The sequence below is a fragment of the Sminthopsis crassicaudata genome, chromosome 3, assembly GCF_048593235.1.
Source record: "Sminthopsis crassicaudata isolate SCR6 chromosome 3, ASM4859323v1, whole genome shotgun sequence".
Lineage (NCBI taxonomy): Eukaryota > Metazoa > Chordata > Mammalia > Dasyuromorphia > Dasyuridae > Sminthopsis > Sminthopsis crassicaudata.
Window position 1 is genome coordinate 212858586 of NC_133619.1, and position 22133 is coordinate 212880718.

Sequence of the window (22133 nt, forward strand, 5' to 3'; positions counted from 1 at the left end):
ATGGACTAATGTGATGATGGAACTTGCAGAGCTAACCCTAAAGGTAGCTGGAATGAATCCACTACATGATTGAAGAGGAATTGAGTAGCATCTAACCATACTCTTCCTGCTCCTTAATGGTCTAGCATAGGCTATGAAATTTTCACAGGACTATTCCTTGAGAGCTTCCAAGAAAGATATATTTTAATTGGGGTACGGCTTTATGTTATGAGCAGGGCTAACTCTTAGTTGACCCATTAGTCCAGATTAATTTATCTGATTAATCCATTAGCATTACCTAGCATATAGCAGAGAACCTGAGGAAGTAAGCAGAACCCTGATAATGTACGACCAGGGGGGAAAAAAAAAAAAAAAAAACAACTTTGAATGATATATCCCAGTGATAACTGAAATATAGAATTGGCATATTTTGCATTTACAAAAGAATAAATCAAAGAGGGAATAAATAATATGAATAAATCAAAAAGGGAAATTCATGAAAATAAGGGTTAAAGAACCAGGTAAGACAAAATCCAATAATGTATTGACATTTATTTTTACCATCTTAAAATATTACAATTTCTTTTTCTTGGTTAACATAAAGAGAAGTTGCTCAGAAAAAAAACATTTTATTCATTTAAGATAAAGGGGAAATTTTATATATATATATTGGATATAATCTAAAGTTGGGCCTCAGTGATAGGAATTTTCTCATTTAGAACAATAAATGAAACATAATCTAAATTTCTAACACATTTATTACATAATATTAACATGTACTTCTCCCTGATTTTGCCTTGGCATTTTTGGTCTATTCATTTATAAAGTTCAGTGGATAGGTCCTCAAATCTATTAGCCAGCACCACCAATAATTTTTAACTCTAGGTCATATGTATTATAGATAGATAGATAAACACATATATAAACATGTGCATATGGATATATATGCATGTATAAATGTGTATACAGCCATATGAGAAATTTAATATAATATTTAGTATCAACAGTGAATTATTTATCACATGTATGATAAATATGGCATAAATATATGATAAATAATTCACTGTTGACACTAAATATAGGAGATAAAAATGGTTTAAAACTGAAGGAAAATTTGTATTCTTACTACCTGAAATACAGAATGGTGCAACATATAGCATCATAGAAAGCACCATTTAGATAGGAAATAAACCAAAACCTCTTAGTGTATTTTAACTCCTAAATCTTTTATTCCATGCATCTGTTTAGTTTAGTTGAAAAACATCTGCTTCTACCATACTGAGAGTAGATTCAGGATAGAAACCTTCTGATAGCTATGAGTCAGTCTTTCAATTAACTATCTTCAACTCAGTACCAGCGAGATCCAAGGAAGTGTTTTGGGCTGAAATTTTGGAAGTGTTTTTGGATTCAGCCTACAGTTAAATACTCTAAAAAGTGTAAGTACCATTTTTCGAATTTTTGATTTCCGTGATTGTAGACTATGAAATTGGGAAATTTGAAATCTATGATATGTTTTGACCTCTTATGTTACCTTTCAATTTAAATACTATTTAACTATAATAATAATAACTGACACTAATATAACACTTTAAAGTTTAAGAATCTAGAGGGCAATATGGGTTCCTGAGGAAAATGTGGACTATCAAGGGAGAAAGTTTCTTTACTATTTGAGAGCTTGATATAAATGCTCAGTGATTTCTTTAAGATCTTACATGTACTGTTTTGTTAGCCTAGTGCTTAAAGAGGAGCTAAAGGCCTCTGAAATCCTGAGTAGGGGCATGAAATAGACACTGATATTATCAGGGAAGAACTTGGCTCAGGGTAAAAGGAGTGAAAGAGATGTATGAAAATCCCTACAGAAGGAATTTGATCCATATAACCCCAGAAGAGAGGCTTTGCGTTACAGATTACATATTTTTACTGCAGGTATTAGAAGTGACATTTACAAATGTAAGAAAAAAAGTAACTAGGGTTCAGATGAAATGTCTTAATGACAGTCTTCTAGATAGTGTATATGAAACAGGATTAGAATTCAGGTCTCTTCTGTAATGATGTGATTTATACTATCAAATAATGATCCCACAGGCCTTTCAATGAAAAAGTTTAAACTCTTAGTGATGCATTCTAATAATATAATGATTTTAAGTAAGATATTATCCAAAGAAGCAGAACCAAAAAATGATACAATGACTAAAACAGTGAAAATGGGAAAAGCCATAATCAAAAATAAAGTTGCAAAATTATAAGCATTGTGCTAAAGAAGAGAAAGGAAAGGATTCTTTGCAAAGGAGGGGAAGGCTCACAGGTATAGAATAATCTGTATATTATTAAAATTTCAATATAAGGATTGACTTTTGTCTAGTTTCCATTTTGGCTTTTTATTTTTTTTTCTTTATATAAAATGGCTTCCTGGAGAAAAAATTTAGATGATGTTAAAAACAAGATATTGACAAAGATTATTTTAAGTAATTAAATAAATTTTTGTTTGTCTAGTTATTTTTAGTCATGACCCTTTTGACTCCTCATGACCCTTTAGGGCTTCCTTGCAAATATATTGGAATAGTTTGCCATTTCCTTCTTCAGCAATTTTATATATGAAGAGACTGAAGCAAATAAGTTTAAGTGTCTTGACCAGGATTACAAAGCTAGTAAGTGTCTGAGACCACATTTGTACTACGATCTTCTGGATTCCAGCCCCAAGATTCTATTCACTGCACCTGCCTCTATTTGATAATATTTATCAGTTCAGTGATGGTTCAGTGATGCAGAGATGAGAGATTTTATCAATGTTTAGTATTCCTCTACCAGAATAGATTGTGATGCTTCTGCAGTACCTCAGTAGGTAGTCTTTATGAGTTGGAAAAAAATAATGGCAGTCTGGTAGTTAACCCCTCTGCCCTAGGACAAACAGATCTGAGCCTGGTACAAAGACCATAATAAAAACCTCTGCTGCCAAGGGGTTACACGCCATGGAAGAGGTTTTAAAAAACCAAGATCACTGAGGTTGAGGAGTAGATTGGGAAAGCCAGTACAGGAGGTTGGAAAAAACATACTGTAGAAATAATGAAGCATGAATTGTTTCTTTTAGGATGCCAAGATAGCTTCATTTAATGCACCTCTTTCAGTGACTCAGTCAATAAACATTTATCAAGCACCTACTACATGCCAGGCACTGTGGTAAGCCTGGGAATACAAAAGAATACAAAGAAAGCCAAAAGCCAAGAATTTCTTGGTTCTCTTGTACCTCAAAAGGCTTAATGGATCCAAAAATTATAGTTTATAGAGATAACTTTATGGTTCTATTTCTTCTTGATTCTTATTCACTCTATGATTTTTTATTGTAGAGTCTAGAATAGATATTAGAAAAATCTGTCAGGAAATACAGGTCAATTGTGACATAACAGAACCAGAAAATAGTATTATCTATTGAACATGAGAAAAAAAAAATTTAAAACCCTATAGACAAAAATCTCTCTTGATTCTTTTTAAAATCAAAATAAAACAACAATAAAACTACCCTAAGAAATACAGACAAGAGGAGACAGCCTAGGAAACAAAAGGGAACAAAGTACAATCCTACAACTTTCATAGTAAACTAATTATTTAATTTCAAATGATTTACTTTTTATTTTTAAAGCATTTACCTGTGAGGAGTTAAAGCATAAGAGAATAATCTTTCTAGTTTCTAGTTTACCTAAATTTCTTTTCATGGCTATCTTCCCACCAAAATGGGTTAAAATCTCTCAAATTCTAATTTAAACAATGAGGTCAGGATTAATGAAACTACAGAAACTCCTGCCAAGATCAGTTTCCTAATAGCCAAGTGACTAACCACACACCCTGAGGATATAAACTCTGTTATTTTAGTCTGTATTGTCCCTTTGTCAAATAGAAGCCTTGCTAACAAGACCTAAGGAAGTAGATTAAAAGAGAAAAACTATGAAGGAATCAGCTGTGCTTTGAGATGACCTTGAATATCTATAATAATAATGATAATGATGGTGATGATGACATTATAACTTGTAATATCATCAATGTGACTTCTCCCTCCATTGGCATATTGGTGACTCATCTAGTGCTCTCTCACCATGTGTGATTCTTATCTGCGTTCTCCCATTAATTTTTGGTGCAGCATCTACTAGAATGTTGGAGCCCTTCTTTGGAATCTATAATATTCTGTAGATACTATAGTGTAGTGTTCAGACAAATCAACCATTATCTATCACAGTGGTTCTCAAACTTTTGTTCTCGGTTTCTTTATGCTATTAAAAATTATTGAGGATCTGTCCAAAGAGTTCACCATAAATATTTACCATATTAGAAATAAAAATTAATTTTGAATTTGCAGTCCCTCTAAAAGAGTATCAGAGACCTCCAGGATTCTCTGGGCCATATTTTGAAAACCATTGAAAACACTTATGTTATATGGAGGAGATTACAGCTCTATGAATCCCAAAGTTCATCTAGAAGTGCTTTGTTGTTCATTATTCAGTCATATTTCAGTTATATTTGATTTTTTTGTGACTCCATTTGCCGTGGCAAATAAGCTTAAGTGACACAGATAGTGTCTGAGGTCACATTTGAACTCAGGTCTTCCTGGTTCCACACCTAGCATTCCATCCACTGTGCCACCCAGCTGCCCAAATGGAAGAGAGGGAGATCTTTTGAAAGTATTAGAAGCAAAGCCTATTTCTTCATTCAGTTACTTGGGGCTTCAGTCCTTGAATTTCATCCCAGATTCTCTCATATTATGTTTACCTGGGTTGGCTTTTCTGTTTTATTACCTTGACTTAAATATTTGCTGAGCTCTCAAAATAAAACCTGGCCCTTGGGGCTTATTTGATAGGAAAAGATGAATTGGTGAATCCCCCTTACATAGCTGACCTTTGCCATTCCAGCACCATGCTGTGGTTGCTATGGAGGGAGAAGAAGATACAAGCAGGAGAGGAGAGAAGAGGATGAGGAAGAAGGAGAGACAGACAGTCTGACAATGACTGAGAAAGACAGAGACAAAGAGAAAGAGGGAGTGAGGGAGAAAGGCCCTGAGATCTCATGAAGAAATGGTTATTATAAAAGAGATCACTGATTCATGAGCAATGAAGTATTCGTACATATATACTTAATAGGATAACAAATGTAAATTAATTTAAGAAAGCTACTATCCAAACTAGTACCTATATGATCATCTTTATATAATTTCTTTCTTAAAATCCTCCAAACTATCTGGCATAAACTACTGTACTGTGACCTGTTAAAATTAGTAACAGCTATGAATCCCTCCCGATTTATAGCAAGCTGTAAAGTACTATATATATATGGTGATGCATATAAAACAATAAATAAGGCCATTATCATTTTGCACTGATTGGGTGGAAATTATGATGATTTAGTCAAAATGGAGCCCCATGGAAATGTAACAGAACAGAATGATATTCAGGTTTCTCTCTCTCTGTCCCCCACCCCATGGGACTCCATACACCTCCTGCATTAAAAAAATAAAAATAAAAATAAAAAACCCTAATATTCCTAACTTTTAGAAAATTGATATCAGTTGGATTTCAGTGGGCCATTTTATCCACCTTAAACACACATTCTAAAATAGAATGTAGGTTGGGCACATTGTTTTTCAAAGTTTATTATTTTCACCACATACCATTCTGACTGGGCAGCTGAGTGGCACCCTAGTGCACAGAGTGCTGGGCAAGAAGACTCATCTTCCTGAGTTCAAATCTGGCCTCAAACACTTCTTAGCTATGTGACCCTGAGCAAGTCACTTAACCCTGTTTGCCTCAATTTCTTCATCTGCAAAACATGTGGGACAAGGAAATATCAGTTTTTTGTCTTTGCCCATATCTTTGTCAAAAAAACAAAAAACAAAAAAAATTTGAGCCACAAAGAGTTGGATATGACTAGAAAGACCGAATGACAGCTGTTCTAATGGTTATGATTTCCAAAATACAAAATGTACAGACCATACAGGCAAACCATACACCAAGCCTGCTAAAATGTGCTATACTTTATACTATAGCCAAGAATAATTTTAGAATTGCTTTTCATTAGTTTATATTGAAAAACAACATCAAGATACTAGGTTAGATGTTCTTCCTATTTCCCCGCCTCTTCTTTTTAACTTCTTTCCCTCCTCCTGTCCCTTTTAATATATTAAAGGGCTAGAGGGGAGGAGATCCTAAAGATCTTCATTTTGAGAGACTAGATACAATAAATTCTCTGTCCTTTGACACTGTAGAGAAATGGCATATTTTGGATAATTATGCTAATTAAAGAAAATTAGTATGTACATTGCATTTTAGTTGCCAATTTTCAAATTAAAAGCCAAGAAAATACACTTAACATTAAGCATATTCTTTCAATAATTTAGAAGACACTCCATGATATTAAAAAGCCTAAGGATTATCATTAATTTCATCACAACTTACTGCAAAATCATTCCTCACCTTTATTTTTTCACCTTCATTAACCTCCAACAATTTGATTCCCTATTATAAACCTGGACAGACTCTGTCTCTGACAGAAACTCTGAAGATCTCCAAGAAGGAGACATCCATTACCTTCCTGGACAAGTTATCATTCCATGTATGGACAGTTCTTATTACTGTCAAGTTTTTACTTACTTCAGGTCCATATTTATCTCTTTGCAACTTTCACCAGAGTTTGTCTTCTGGGGCCAAACAAAACAATCCTACTGCTTCACTTCCCTGCAATAACCTTTCAAAAACCTTTCAAACAAGACAATCATTTCCATATTTTGCCTTTTCTTCTCCAAGTAATTAAACCTAGGAAGGAATCTCTTTCAATTAAAAACTCTAATGATACTACTATCTTCACCTCATATCATAATGCTTCTTATTCTCTAATTAAAATGATAAGCCCACTTTCTCCCTAACACATTTATTTTATTCTTTCTTGCCCTTGTATCTCTTTTTATATAATTCCTTACAACTGGAATATGGTCCCTTCATGAGTTCACCGTTTGAAATCCTAGAACCATTTTAAATGCTACTTTGTCCCAGACATCTTGCCTGATTTCCATTTCCCTTTTCCTCAGTAATCCTCTGAACTCTTAGACCTTGCTGTGGTAGGAAATTGGCAGTCTTTTAAGCACATTCATGCTCCTTTTCCCCTCAGTTCCTTTATTTATGTCTGTCTCATCTCAACTACTAGATGATAGTTACCTTTGGGAAAGAGACAAAGTTAATACAGCTTTGTATTCCCCCCAATAGGAGCAGCTAGGTGATGCAGTGGATACTCCTCGTCCTTAGTTCAAATATTGCTTCAGACAGTTACTGGCTGTGTGACCTGGGCAAATTTTAACTCTGCTTGTCTCAGTCTCCTCATCTATAATTTAAGCTGGACAAGGAAACCACATCATTATATGCCAAGGAAAACCCTCAAATGGGATCAACAAAGATTTAAACATGATGGAACAACAAATGCCTTACATATAGCCAAGAAATATTTAACTGAATGGAATTTTATTGTGTAGAGAGGGCCACTAATATTAGTTTCAGGTGGATCATAGGATCACATCTCCTTCAGTTCCAGTCTTGTGCACAAATGATTTATGCTTTTTGGGCAGAAAATTGTCAAGATTGGTAGTATTAACTAGAGCATATAGAAAAATTCACTTAATACATGAAGGAAAGCTGAATAGATGATAGATATGAATCATATCTGAACTTCTGCTCTCAGGGAAAGGATAGAGATGTAGATGCCAAAAGAAAAGGAAGGATGCTGACAAATCAAAAGCAAAATTAATTACTTGGGAGTGGAAATGATGTTTAAAGCTAGAAACCATAAAATAATTTTCACCCAGTTAAAATGAGACAATGGTACATTGTTATCTGTTAAGAGAACATTATGACACTAGGAATTTCTCCTGTTAGGAGAAAACTATGACCTATTAACTTTATTTAATAGAAAAAAAAACTTTCAATTCAAGAGTTTCTACTAGTTTCTCCAAAAGTCATTTGTCTAAGAGAAAGCTAGGATAGACTTTTGCTTTTGATGGGAAGATTGCTCTACTAAGTTAACATTTGGATTGCTCAGTCTACTTTTTTCTTATTTTCATAGCAAATTTGGGACTTCTTTAATTTTCAATAAAACTCTCATTGTTTCTGTCAGTGCCCTCTAGTTACACATATAGTACAGATAATTACAGAGACAGTATTTACATCCATACTATTATGGTTTTTTTATTTGGTATTTATAATGTTATTTCCATGTACTCACTTTGTTTCTTTCCAAAAGGGTAGTGCCATAATAGCTGTCTGCTTTTGGTGGAGTATGTCGGGGAAAATGAGAAGAAATGGGTGTGAGTTAGGGAACAAGGGGGAAATAATGCATTTTATATTTCTAAGAAAATGTGAAGATGTTTTTCTGGGTTTAAATTTAACTAATTGTCTCTTAGTAAAGAATGAAACCATTGTGATAAACCTAGAGTCAAGATATGAGTTCAAATTCTGCTTCAGATATTTACCAGATGTGTGACCTTGTCAGTCACTTGCTTTTGTTTGTCTCAGTTTCCTCATCTGTAAAATGGGGATAATAAAAGCAACTACTTCCCAGGATTGTTATAATACATACATACATATACACACACATATACACACATATGTATATAATCAAAATTTTATAATGGTCATCTGGGATTTTAGTTCAGATATAAGGAAAACTTTACTGATTATAAAAATTTGGCAGTCATGATGAACAAATTCTTACTGCGTACAAAAAAGCACTGTTCTAAGTGCTGCAGTTGCAAATAGAAAATTAAAGCAGTCCTCACCCTTCAGGAGTTCACATTTTTATAGCTTTGGTTGATGCAAGGGTAGAGAAGCTTGGATAGATAGTTTGATGGCCCTGAGACCCTATTCAGCCCTTTGGTTCTATAAATGTATTTTAGTCCTTTGTGCTTCATTTTTTTCAGTTGCCCAGTCTCTTTGAGACAGGTAACTGTGGAGAGTAACAAATTGGAAATAGCTACCTAATTCTTAGCTTTAAGGTTTTAATTGTGTTAATAAATGCAGGTTTGAATTACAAATGAGTATGCTCCAAAAGTTCATTTATAAATTGGTAGCAGAGAAATCAAAACATGTTTTCCTCATGTTTTATTATATTATATTATATTATAAAGCATCATTAGGCTCCTAGGTTAGCCCACAGAAAAATGCCGATATAACTCAAATGATAACTGAAATACTATAATTTTTCAATCGTAAAATAGAAAGTGATAAGTTCTACATAATTTGAAAACTCCAAAAATTGAATTTAAAAGGTTTTGGCATTTTAAAAACTTTTCCATGTTGGTGTTTAAGGAAGATACTTTCAATCTGTGGAAATTACTAGTGATTTTAAAAATTAATTGTGCTTATTTTTTCTTAAAAGTATCTGATTTTTTCTTTTTCCTTTCTTTGAAATAGATATCCTAGGTGATACTACTTCTGTTTGCTAGGTGTGATTCTTGATTTTTATTTGTTTGTTTGTTTGTTTTTATGAATGGAGTGTATGGCATGAAGTGAAAGAAAAGATTGAAAAACAGAGAAAAAGACTGAAAAAAAGGTAGTTTTTCCCTGAAGGTTAAAAAAATAAGGAAGAGTTTAAAAGAATCAAATTGGATATATATAGGAGAAAGATATTGTATAAAGAGGAATTAATTGAGTTTTAAGTGAAAAAAGGAAAAAGAAATGATGGGAACTAGACAAGTGCACTAACTCTTGTAGATTAAGAAAGGAGGTAGATAGGCAAAAGAATTTGGTTCTGACATTTCCTTGCACTATCCACCAGTTGGCAGTGTCAGCAATTGTGAGTACTGGATTCCTAGATGTGTTGTTGTGGGAGAAGGCATGGTACAACTAGCTGCTTGTATAAAAGGGATGCTTGGAAATCAAATTTTCATAACTCTGTGAATACATGCAATCACATCAGCTTAGAACCTTAGTAAGAAAGGTTGGTGTTATGAATTCATTTCCTAATGGGTAAAGTTATACAATCTGCTACCTCTAACTCTCTCCGTATCTTTGTGAATGACTTATTAAATATGGAATAAAGAAGGAAAACTACTTCCAAAAACTTTTACCACAAATATATCTCCATTCCTAAACTTTCCAAGTAATAAAAGGATGATGGGAAAAATTTACATTGTAGCATTTTAAATTATCAATCCCAATGCTATTAATCCTTTTTTCTTTTATGATTACTGAAATTATCTACTATTTTCTTCCAAGAATATGGGTTTACTAAAGAAATGTGTCATTTATTAAAGCAATGCTGGAAAAAAATGTTAACTGCTTAGCAGTCGATTTACTAAAGATTCTAGGGTAATTACAGGAACTGAAACAGAAAGTAATAGCATCACAACCCCATCTCTTTCTCAAAAAAACAGTATAATAACAAAAACAGTATAATGTTGTTTCACCAAGCCAAGTCAACTAATATTAATTGAGCTAAATATATGCCAGATTCTATGCAAAGCATGAGTGATAACTAATTAGCATAAAGACTATCACTTTTGTGCAGCTCTACAGATTTTCCACTGATCATGAGCCAGTCATGACAATTACTTTGACATAATTTTTGTTTTTGTACCCCCAGCATCTAAGATAGTTTGTGGTTCATGATAAGTGCTTAATAAATGATTGTTGATTCATTGATTGATATCAAGAGTCAAGATCAGTTCTGTGAGATTCAATATGCATGAAAATTTTTGTCAACTATTAACCTTCAACCTCAAATTTTAAAAATATTATCCATCTTCCATGATGAATTCTATATCTGTTAAATTAAAGGGTTAATAGAGAATGTTTTCCCAATAATTAAAAGCTTTCTGAACATAAAAATTTTTATTCTATGCATTTCTATTGTGGGGTCCAGCAAATTATATTGCACAACAAAATGTGGGCTGAATTGAAAAGAAGATGGCTGTTCCTGACAGGCTGACCCTGTAATTTTCTTAAGCACCTTCAAGTAAAGTCTCAAACATCTCTCAAATGCACTAGATTATTCATCCATATGAATGAACAATGTAAATTACAAAGAGAGGTTGTTGGTATAATGGAAAGAGCACTGGGAAAGAGATTCCAGGTTGGAGCCCTGACTTTACTATTTACTTCTGTGATACTAGACAGATCACACCTTCTCTGGACTTTAAGTTTCTTTGTCTATAAAATCAAGATTTGTTTTTACTCCTAGGGTTATAATCATACTTCTGACTAAAAGGTAAACCAATAAAGGAGAAAAAGAGAAATTCAAATAGCTATATTGTTTAATTGCTTATAAAAGACTGTTGAAAACAATGACCCAGAAGCTGCATTATTCCTAATCCATTGCTTTTATATTTATACCTTCAAACATTCTGACTCATCTCCTCACTCTAGTAGACCAGTGTATAAGTATTAGTGAATTAGAAAATAGGTTAAAATAAAAAAGCCTTGTTCATGCTTGGCTGAGTCTTTGACATATTTATTTTCAAGTTGTTTGAAGTCATGTCTGACTCTTCATGATGCCATTTGGGATTTTTTTTGGAAAAAATACTGGAGTAGGGTTTGCCATTTCCTTCTCTAGCTCATTTTACAGATGAGGAAACCAAGGCAAATAGAGTTCAATCACTTGTCCAGGATCACACAAGCTGGTAAGTGTCTGAGGTTGGATTTGAACTCAGGAAGAAGAGTCTTTCTGATTACAAGCCCAGCGGTCTATTCACTATGCCATCTAGTTGCCTTAAGGAGATAGCTACAGAATGTAATCTAATTATTTAATTTTACCAATTACTAAGCCTTAAATCTAACTACTGTGAGCATTGTGGCCTTTGTTGTGTGCTACAGGCAAAATGCAAGTCATCAGTAATCAATCATATTTGGCTTTTAAATGACCAGTTATTCCCCTTCTGTGGGGAGCAATAGCAACCACAATGCTGTGGAACTGGAAAAAAAAAGCCTATTATACTACTATTATACTTGTTCCTAACCAAGGCCTTCTCCCACTAACTCTTCAGGGCTTGATCTTTCTTCTATTGTTCATTAAGCCAAATAATACAATGGGATTTGAGGCTGGAACCAACATCATCCTGTAAAGTGAGGGAGGAGAAAAGGAAGCAGACTAAAAACCATCTGGCAAAAATGATCTCACAGGAAGAAAACTGTGTGTACACAGCCCAATTAATGTGCTGATTCGATTATCATGCCAGTCCCTGCATTTAAAAAAAAAAAAAAAAAAAACTGCATTCTTTTCATTTTAATGTTGATTTTGGCCTTTCTTGAGACAATGCAAAAAGTTTGTAAATTTAAGATTTATAACTGAGACAGTAATGAATAAAGAACTGACCTCAGTCAGAAAGATTCAATATCTGCTGCTGATACAAACTGGCTATGTCATACTGGAGAAGTCATTTAGCTTCTCTCTCCAAAAAAAAAAATTTTAAGACAAAGAATTGATTACAATCTGCATTACTTGAGAAAATTTCTTCACTTAGAGTTTCCTATAGCAATTAAATCACCAGTCCAGAAAAGAAAAGGAAGGCAAAAAAAAAAAAAAAAAAGAATCCAAGAAAGAAGGAAGAAAAGGAGGAAAGGCAGGAAGGCAGGCAGGCAGGAAGGAAGAAAGGAAAGAAGGAAGGAAGGAAGGAAGGAAGGAAGGAAGGAAGGAAGGAAGGAAGGAAGGAAGGAAGGAAGGAAGGAAGGAAGGAAGGAAGGAAGGAAGGAAGGAAGGAAGGAAGGAAGGAAGGAAGGAAGGAAGGAAGGAAGGAAGGAAGAAGGAAGGAAGGAAGAAGGAAGGAAGGAAGGAAGGAAGGAAGGAAGGAAGGAAGGAAGGAAGGAAGGAAGGAAGGAAGGAAGGAAGGAAGGAAGGAAGGAAGGAAGGAAGGAAGGAAGGAAGGAAGGAAAGGAGAAAAGGAAGGGAGGAAGGAAGAAAACTATTAAGTTGTAAGGAAGATTGGTTTGTAAATCACAAAGTAACATTTGAACATAAGCTGTTATGATTATATTTCCTTTCTTTGTGTATCTCATACTCATGTTTCCATTTGTATCACAGTTATTTGTTTATGTGATATAGAAGGCTGTGAGCTCTGTCAGAGCAGCTGCCTTAATCTTAGTATCTACCCCAGTGCCTGGCACAATACTGTGCACTTAAAAGATATTAAAAATATCTACTGAATGAATTCTCCTAATAATCATCATTGGATAAATCAAGTGAGGGAATCTTTTGGAGGGATCTTTGGAGAACACCTGGTACAACATTTTTCATGCTTCAGATGGGGAAACTGAAAACTAAAAAGGGAAGTAGAATGCTCATAGTCACACTGCTTATACCTGGCAGAACATGGTCTTGAACTCAAATCTCCTGCCTCTAGATTTTCTGCTCTTTGTGCTATATCATTAGATATAATTAATTCTTTTGTTTCTATCAACAAACTGTTAATCAGTCAATCATTTCCAAACCAGAGAGATATTCTAGGAAGTTTCTGTATAATTCTTTGCCATTTGATGTGTTCTACTCAACAAATACACTATAAGAAAAGCAATTGCCATATAGAAACTTGCCAATTCTGCCCAAGATTCAGAAGATTCTAAGTTTAAGGAATGAGAGATATTACCAATGACATCAATACATAAGGAACCTATGACTTTGTCAATGTTGGGAACTCTTCACCAACACAGATCATTATCTGTAATTTAACACACAATCCTACAGAGTAACTGGAAGCTCAGAAAAATTAAGCAACTTGCTTAAGATCACAAAACTAGTTAGTCAAGTTAAGTGAGCAAGTATTTTTTAAATGTTTACTACAGGTCAAGCATTGTACTATAAAGAAAAGTAAAAACAATCCCTGACCTCAAGGAATTCGTAGTCTAATCTGGGAGACAACATGCAACCAACTATGTTGTAACAAAATAAAAGAAAAATAGTCTCAGATAGGCTCTATCATTAAGGGACATTGGGTAAGTGTCAAAGACAGAATTTGAACCCAGATTATGATTACTCTAAATCCAGAACTCTAATCATTACACCAACCAATCATTCAACAAACATTTACTATGTACTAGGTACCAGGATATGTGCTGGGATACAAAGGCAAGAATGAAATTGTTTCTGCCCTCAAGGAGATTACATTTGGAATAAAAGTTCAAAACATTAAATTTTCTAAAAACTAAAATATAAAAATTTAAAATCATTCAAGGATAGGTTTCTAAGTTACATTGCTTTTGGAATGTTACTCAGAAATCTTTAATTTGTTCCCCAATGCCTGAAGACAAATTACAAATTCTTTAGTCTAGCATTCAAGACCCTATACAATATGGCCCTTATCACCTTCTCCATTTTACCATTCACTGTTCCCTCTGTCTATATGGTTCATTGTGCCCTTGTCATTGTTCTTATATTCTCCATGACTAAAATTTCACCCACTTTTCCTTTCCACTTGTCCCATTCCTTAACCATTCCAAGCCCATCTCTTTTGAATCCTTACCTTAATAATCCTACCCCACAGTGGCCGGTGTCTCTTTTGAGCACTTATTCATTAGGCTATCATTTGGAATTTGTCATCTACTAATTTTGTTTTGATAACTTTTTGCCAGATTGGAAAGGCAGGAAACAAATCTTACATGAATTTGTCACTCCGTAGTGCTTAAGTAATCATAAGCAGTCCTCAATAAAACTGTACTGGCTTGATTATGAAAAAGTGCTGGATCTTTTGAGCTCCCTCTGGTGGCCTACTACTGCCAGGCATCAGATTTAATAAAGATTTATTAAAATTCCACTGTGTTCAAGGCAGCATGGGATCCATGTTCATGAATCATGAATCAAAAGTGGATGAAGGGCCGCGCAGTCAGATAAGTCTGGATTCATGTACTGCTTCTGATCCATATTGGCTATGTGACTTTGGACAAATCATTTAATTTGTCTCCTCACCAACACAGACCACCATCTTCTATAGCATGTAGCCCCAGAAAATCACTCAGAATTCAAGTGCCTTAAGATCGCAAATTTAATAAGTCAACAAGTAAAGTCAACAAGCATTTCTTAGATGCTTACTGTGTTGTAGGCACTGTGACAAGAGCTGCAGATACAAAGAAAAGATTCATCTCAAGAAGCTCATAGTCCATTGGAAGGAATGACAACATACAAGTAACTACATACAAACAAGATATATGTAAGATAAATGGGAGATAATTTCAGAGCCAAGTAACTAGCATTAAGGGGGATGTCAAATATAGGATATGAACCTAAGTTTGGTGACCCCAAGTCCAGCATTCTAATAATTCTAATAATTACACCAACTAATCATTCAGCAAGCTAAAGACCTACAGATAAGCTTGTAATTTGTAATAATGAAGAGCAACTTCATACGGGAATTCCTCACCCTGATAAAATTCTAACACTCGCAAATATGGGGATGAAAATGAAATAATAACTATAACCAAGGAATCTAGTTTTGTATTAGGTCTATAAAGTTTAGTTTAATTAATGTCTTTTTCCAATATGGGATGATACTTCATACATGTGCTGTATAGTTGGACATGCTGCATGATGGAACTTAGGGTAAGTTTAAGATGTCCATGAAAGAATCAATTCCATTACTTCATTTTCATGGCCTTGTGAATGGAAGAGAAAACTGAGGTGTTTCAAAGTATAATTTTTTTTCATAATTTCAATTAAGTATTCCCAGGAAGCCAGATGCTTCTAGATAATGTATGACTCACAGAAAACAATCTGCTGTCTTTTTTTTCCTAGTTAAAATCTTTTGATACTATAACAAGTAATATAGAAAAGTACATTGTGGCAGGATGCAGAGATGACTGAAACCAGGAATACCTGGGTGGTGAGAGGAGAGGAAAAATAATTATCTTCAAATATCTGAAGGGTTTTCGTGTGAAAGGAGGTTTGTTTTGCTTGGTTTGGAGGACAAAATTAGGTACAATAATAATAGCTAGGATTCATATAGTGCTTTAAGGCTTGCAAAGTGCTCTATCCATATTATCTCATTTGATCTTCACAAAAATCCTGAGAAATAGGTGCTATTATTATCATCCTCATTTTTAAAGATTTTACAGGAAACAGGAGGCAGATAGAGTCTGGTAGATTTGCTCAGGGTCACACTGCTAGTGAGTGTCTGAGAGCAGATTTGAACTCAGATCTTCCAGATATAGCACAATATCCATTGTGTCTCCTAGTTACCTCAGGCAAATTTAGGTATGGTACAAAGAAAAACTTCCTAATCCTTAGTCTATGCAAAAAATGAAAGAAAGTCTTAAATGAGGCAGGCCGATGATTCCCCCTTATTAGCGGTATTCAAACAAAATATAAATGACCACTACTCAGATATATATATATATATATATATGTATATATATATATATATATATATATATATATATATTCAGATATTTAATGGGCCCAATACTCCCCTCTATCATACCAGCTACTGACCAGCTGCCATGAACAAGGCAGGAAAGTCTAATTGGTCTTGGGAACAAGAATACCCTTCCAGACCATTTATCCTACTTCTAGCCCAGCCCCTAAGCCATCATTCAGAGAGGTATGTCTATAAAGTATATGGGGGGTTGCCATCCCGTCTAATTACCAACCAGCTGCCACTTACAGAGCAGGCAAACTGGGTTAAATGAGATAGCAAAGTAGAAGAGAGGGCAGGGAGAGACAGGAAACAACATATGCCTGTCTAATGTGAGTTAACCTATCACTATCACCTTGAGTATCTTCAGCTTCTTATTGGCTGCCACAAATGGGCAGGTACCACAGCTCTTGCCTCCCTAGCAGTCACAGCTACTAAAGAAAAGAAAGCTTTAGAATCCAAAGTTTCTAGGACTGTGAAATGGTTCACCAATAGAAACAGATAGGGTGTTTCAATGCAGGAGATATTAAAGGAGATATGCTGTCATATACTTTGCCTTTGCACTCTAAAGACTATGGGACTTTTCCATCTGAATTGCAATTGAAATCTACTGAATGTGCTAGCTCCACCATGAGAATATGATCTCAATGACTGTCTCTTTTTCTATTTGTGTCCCCATCATTTATCAAAGTGTTTTGCCCAGACTGAATGCTTATTCATTCATTCATTCAGAGGAGATTCTTGTTCAGATATGGGCTGGACAGATTGATTTCTCAGGCCTCTTCAAATTCTAATACTCCATGAGTATATAAAGTCTCTATCTATATAACCAAACTTGTCTATTTTCTTGTTGACAAGCCGTAAAGACCAATATATATGTTTCTTTAGCAAGATCCACCTAAAATCATTTGGCTACAGATTGTTGAGAACTGGCTCTATCCTCTTACTCAATTTAAGGAAGGCTCAATTTAAGATATATATCTGGGTATATTTATATTTTGCTTGAATGGCTATAGCATCTGCTCTTATTTGTCCTGTAGATATCTCTTTTCCTCAGTTGGAATTGTAACCATGTTTGGGGTATGAACTATAAGTATCTGAGATGGGACCAAGGCTCACCTCACTGCTCTGCAGAGAAACTCAGTATATAAAATCAATAAATCCAATCACTTGCTAAAAGTATTAAATGGGCTGGATGATAACTTTAACAGGGAGGGAGACTTCCGGCCAAGATGGTGGCGTGGAGGCAGACAGCTGCTTGAGCTCCTCGTTTTCTCTCAGAACTTACTTCATGACAAGCCTCTGACTTAATGCTTGACCCAGAAAGAAATCCACAAATTATCACCAAGAGAAGACATCCTTGAAAGTCGCCAGAAAAGGTCTGTGTTTGCTCGGGGGAGGGTCAGTCAGACTGGGCGCAGACTGAGGGCAGACAGCCAGAGCGAGACAGGCAGCTCACACAGCTCAGACCGGAGGGGGAGGGGTGTGATCTCTGCCGTTTCTGTGAAAGGGCTTTTGACCCAGTGTGGATGCTCCGTCTTGGCAGCAAGCCAGGAGCGGTGGAGAGGGTGTAAACACCGGAGGTGAAGATTAAAACCCTGGAAAGCCAGCGTCTCTCAGAGCCCGGCCACCCCCAACCCCCACCTGGACTGACTCGGTGCGTTCTCAGAGCCTCAGAGCACAGACTCAGTACAGTCATTGCTGTTCTGTTAGTGGCTCTCTGCTGCCCTACCCCCAGTCTGTAGAGGAAGCCCATTAATAACATCCAGCCCTATCCCCCGCAAAACAGACCAATTGTTTCTCTTGTCAGTTTGTTTTCTTTGATTCCTACTCTGACAAAATGAACAAAAAATTCAAAAGGGCTCTAACCATTGATAGCTTCTGTGTGGAGAGGGAGCAGACTTCAAATGCTGAGGAGACTAGGAACAGACTGTCCCCAGATGTATCCCCTGGGAGGGATATAAGCTGCTCCTCAATACAAAAGAACCTCATAGAGGAAATCAAAAAGGCTCTCACAAGAGAGCTGGAAGAGAAATGGGAAAAGGAAAGGGAAGCTTGGCAAGAGAGCCTGGAGAAGTCATCCCATGCATTCAAAGACAGAATGGATAAAGAAATCAAATCATTGAGAAACAAGATTAGTGAGCTGGAAAAGGTAAACAACTCCAAGGAAAACAGGATTAGTGAGCTGGAAAAGGTAAACAACTCCAAGGAAAACAGGATTAGTGAGCTGGAAAAGGTAAACAACTCCAAGGAAAACAGGATTAGAGAGCTGGAAAAAGAAATCAGCTCTCTAAAAAATAAAATGGATAAAATGGAAAAAAATTCCATAGAAGATAAAAACTCAATTGGACAATTACAAAGAGATATAAAAAAAGTGAGTGAAGAAAATACATCATTGAAAATTAGACTGGAACAAGTAGAAATGAATGACTCAAGGAGAAACCAAGAGGGAGTCAAGCAAAACCAGAGAAATGAAACAATTGAAAAGACTGTCAAGTACCTTACCAGAAAGACAACAGACCTGGAAAACAGATCCAGGAGAGACAATTTGAGAATAATCGGACTCCCTGAAAAATGGGAGGAAAAAAAGAGCTTGGACACCATTTTCGAGGAAATTATCAAAGAGAACTGCCCAGACGTTTTGGAAACAGAGGGTAAAATAGACATTGAGAAAATTCATCGATCACCTACTGAAAGGGACCCTAAAATCAAAACGCCAAGAAATATAGTGGCCAAGTTCAAGAACCATCAGACAAAGGAAAAGATATTGGAAGCTGCTAGAAAAAAACAATTCAGATATGGAGGATCCACAATAAGGATAACACAGGATCTAGCAGCATCCACATTAAAAGAACGCAGGGCCTGGAACATGATATTCCGAAAGGCTAAGGAACTTGGTATGCAGCCAAGAATAACTTACCCAGCAAGAATGAGCATCGTTTTCCAGGGAAGAAGATGGACATTTAACGAAATAAATGAATTCCATCTATTTTTGATGAAAAAACCAGACCTACATAAGAGGTTTGATCTTCAAATACAGAACTCAAGAGACTTCTAAAAAAAGGTAAAAAGAAATCTTGAGAACTATACTTCTGTCCAAAAAATATGTAAAGAACATATGTACAATTTGTCTTAGAAACTAGAGGTGGAAAGGAGATTATATCATAAAAAAGTATAAAGTGGTGGTACTACATCTCATGAAGAGGCAAAGGTAACCTATTATATCTGAGAGAAAGAAAGGAGGGAGATGAACATAGCGTGTATCCATAGACATATTCGATTTATGGTGAAACTTCTTCCACTTCATTGAAAAGTGAAAGGGAAGGAGTAAGCTAAGGGGAAGGGAATACAGTAATTTCGAGGAAAAGGGGTAAAATAAGGGGAGGATCTTTAAGGTGGGGGAGGGATCCTAAAAAGGGAGGGCTGTGAAAAGCAAGTGGTGTTTACCAGTTTAATACTGGATAGGAGGGTAAAAGGGAAGGAAAGGGGAAAAGCATAAGCAGGGGTTAATAGGATGGCAAGCAATATAGAATTAGTCCTTCTAACCATAAATGTGAATGGGGCAAACTGCCTCATAAAGAGGAAGCAGTTAGCAGACTGGATTAAAAGTCAGAATCCTACTATATGTTGTTTACAGGAAACACACCTGAAACAGGATGAGACATTCAAACTAAAAGTAAAAGGGTGGAGCAGAATCTATTATGCTTCAGGCAAAACCAAAAAAGCAGGAGTAGCCATCCTCATCTCAGATCAAGCAAAAACAAAAATTGATCTAATTAAAAGAGATAAGGAAGGGCATTATATCCTGCTAAAGGGAAGCATCAACAGTGAAGCAGTATCAATATTAAACATGTATGCACCAAGTGGTGCAGCATCTAAATTCTTAAAAGAGAAATTAAGAGAGCTGCAAGAGGAAATAGATAGCAAAACTATAATAGCGGGAGATCTCAACCTTGCACTATCAGAATTAGATAAATCAAACCACAAAATAAATAAGAAAGAAGTCAAAGAGGTAAATAGAATACTAGAAAAGTTTGATATGATAGATCTTTGGCGAAAGCTAAATGGAGACAGAAAGGAATATACTTTCTTCTCAGCAGTTCATGGAACCTATACAAAAATTGATCATATACTAGGGCATAAAAACCTCAAAATCAAATGCAGTAAGGCAGAACTAGTAAATGCATCCTTTTCAGACCATAATGCAATCAAAATAACATTTAATAAAAAGCCAGGGGAAAATAGACCAAAAAATAATTGGAAACTAAATAATCTTATACTAAAGAATGATTGGGTAAAACAGCAAATCATAGACATAATTAATAACTTCACCCAAGAAAATGACAATAATGAGACATCATACCAAAATGTGTGGGATACAGCCAAAGCAGTAATTAGGGGAAGTTTTATATCTCTACAGGCCTACCTGCATAAAATAGAGAAAGAGAGGGCCAACGAATTGGGTTTACAACTAAAATTGCTAGAAAAGGAACAAATTAAAAACCCCCAGACAAACACAAAACTTGAAATTCAAAAAATAAAAGGTGAGATTAATAAAATTGAAAGTAAGAAAACTATTGAATTAATTAATAAAACTAAGAGTTGGTTTTATGAAAAAACCAACAAAATAGACAAACCCTTAGTAAACCTGATTAAAAAAAGGAAAGAGAAAAAGCAAATTGATAGTCTTGAAAATGAAAAGGGTGAACTCACCACTAATGAAGAGGAAATTAGAACAATAGTTAGGAGCTACTTTGCTCAACTTTATGCCGATAAATTCGATAACTTAAATGAAATGGAAGAATACCTTCAAAAATATAGCTTGCCCAGATTAACAGAGGAAGAAGTAAGTAGTCTAAATATTCCCATCTCAGAAAAAGAAATAGACCAAGCTATTAACCAACTTCCTAAGAAAAAGTCCCCAGGACCAGATGGATTTACAGGTGAATTCTACCAAACATTTAAAGAACAACTAACTCCAATGCTATGTAAACTATTTGAAAAAATAGGGATTGAAGGAGTCCTACCAAATTCCTTCTATGACACAGACATGGTACTGATACCTAAACCAGGTAGATCAAAAACTGAGAAAGAAAACTATAGACCAATTTCCTTAATGAATATTGATGCTAAAATCTTAAATAAGATATTAGCAAATAGACTTCAGAAAATCATCCCTAGGATAATACACTATGACCAAGTGGGATTTATACCAGGAATGCAGGGCTGGTTTAATATTAGGAAAACGATTAGTATAATTGACCATGTTAATAATCAAATTAATAAAAACCATATGATCATCTCAATAGATGCAGAAAAGGCATTTGATAAAATCCAACATCCATTCCTACTAAAAACGCTTGAGAGTATAGGAATAAATGGACTATTCCTTAAAATAATAAGGAGCATATATTTAAAACCTTCAGTAAACATCATATGTAATGGTGATAAACTAGAACCTTTCCCTGTAAGATCAGGAGTGAAACAAGGTTGCCCACTATCACCATTACTATTCAATATAGTACTAGAAACTCTAGCTTTGGCAATAAGAGCCGAGAAAGAGATCCAAGGAATTAGAGTAGGAAATGAAGAAATCAAATTGTCACTTTTCGCAGATGACATGATGGTATACTTAGAGAACCCCAAAGACTCTGCTAAAAAGCTATTAGAAATAATTCAGAATTTTAGCAAAGTCGCAGGATACAAAATAAATCCACATAAATCCTCAGGATTTTTATACATTACCAACACAATCCAACAGCAAGAGATACAAAGAGAAATTCCATTCAAAATA

General features: G+C 35.1%; 1 protein-coding gene across 1 annotated transcript in view; it reads right to left on the reverse strand.

Annotated features, from left to right (window-relative positions):
* Positions 1–22133, reverse strand: part of NHS (NHS actin remodeling regulator) — a 453302-nt gene that overhangs the window by 97463 nt on the left and 333706 nt on the right.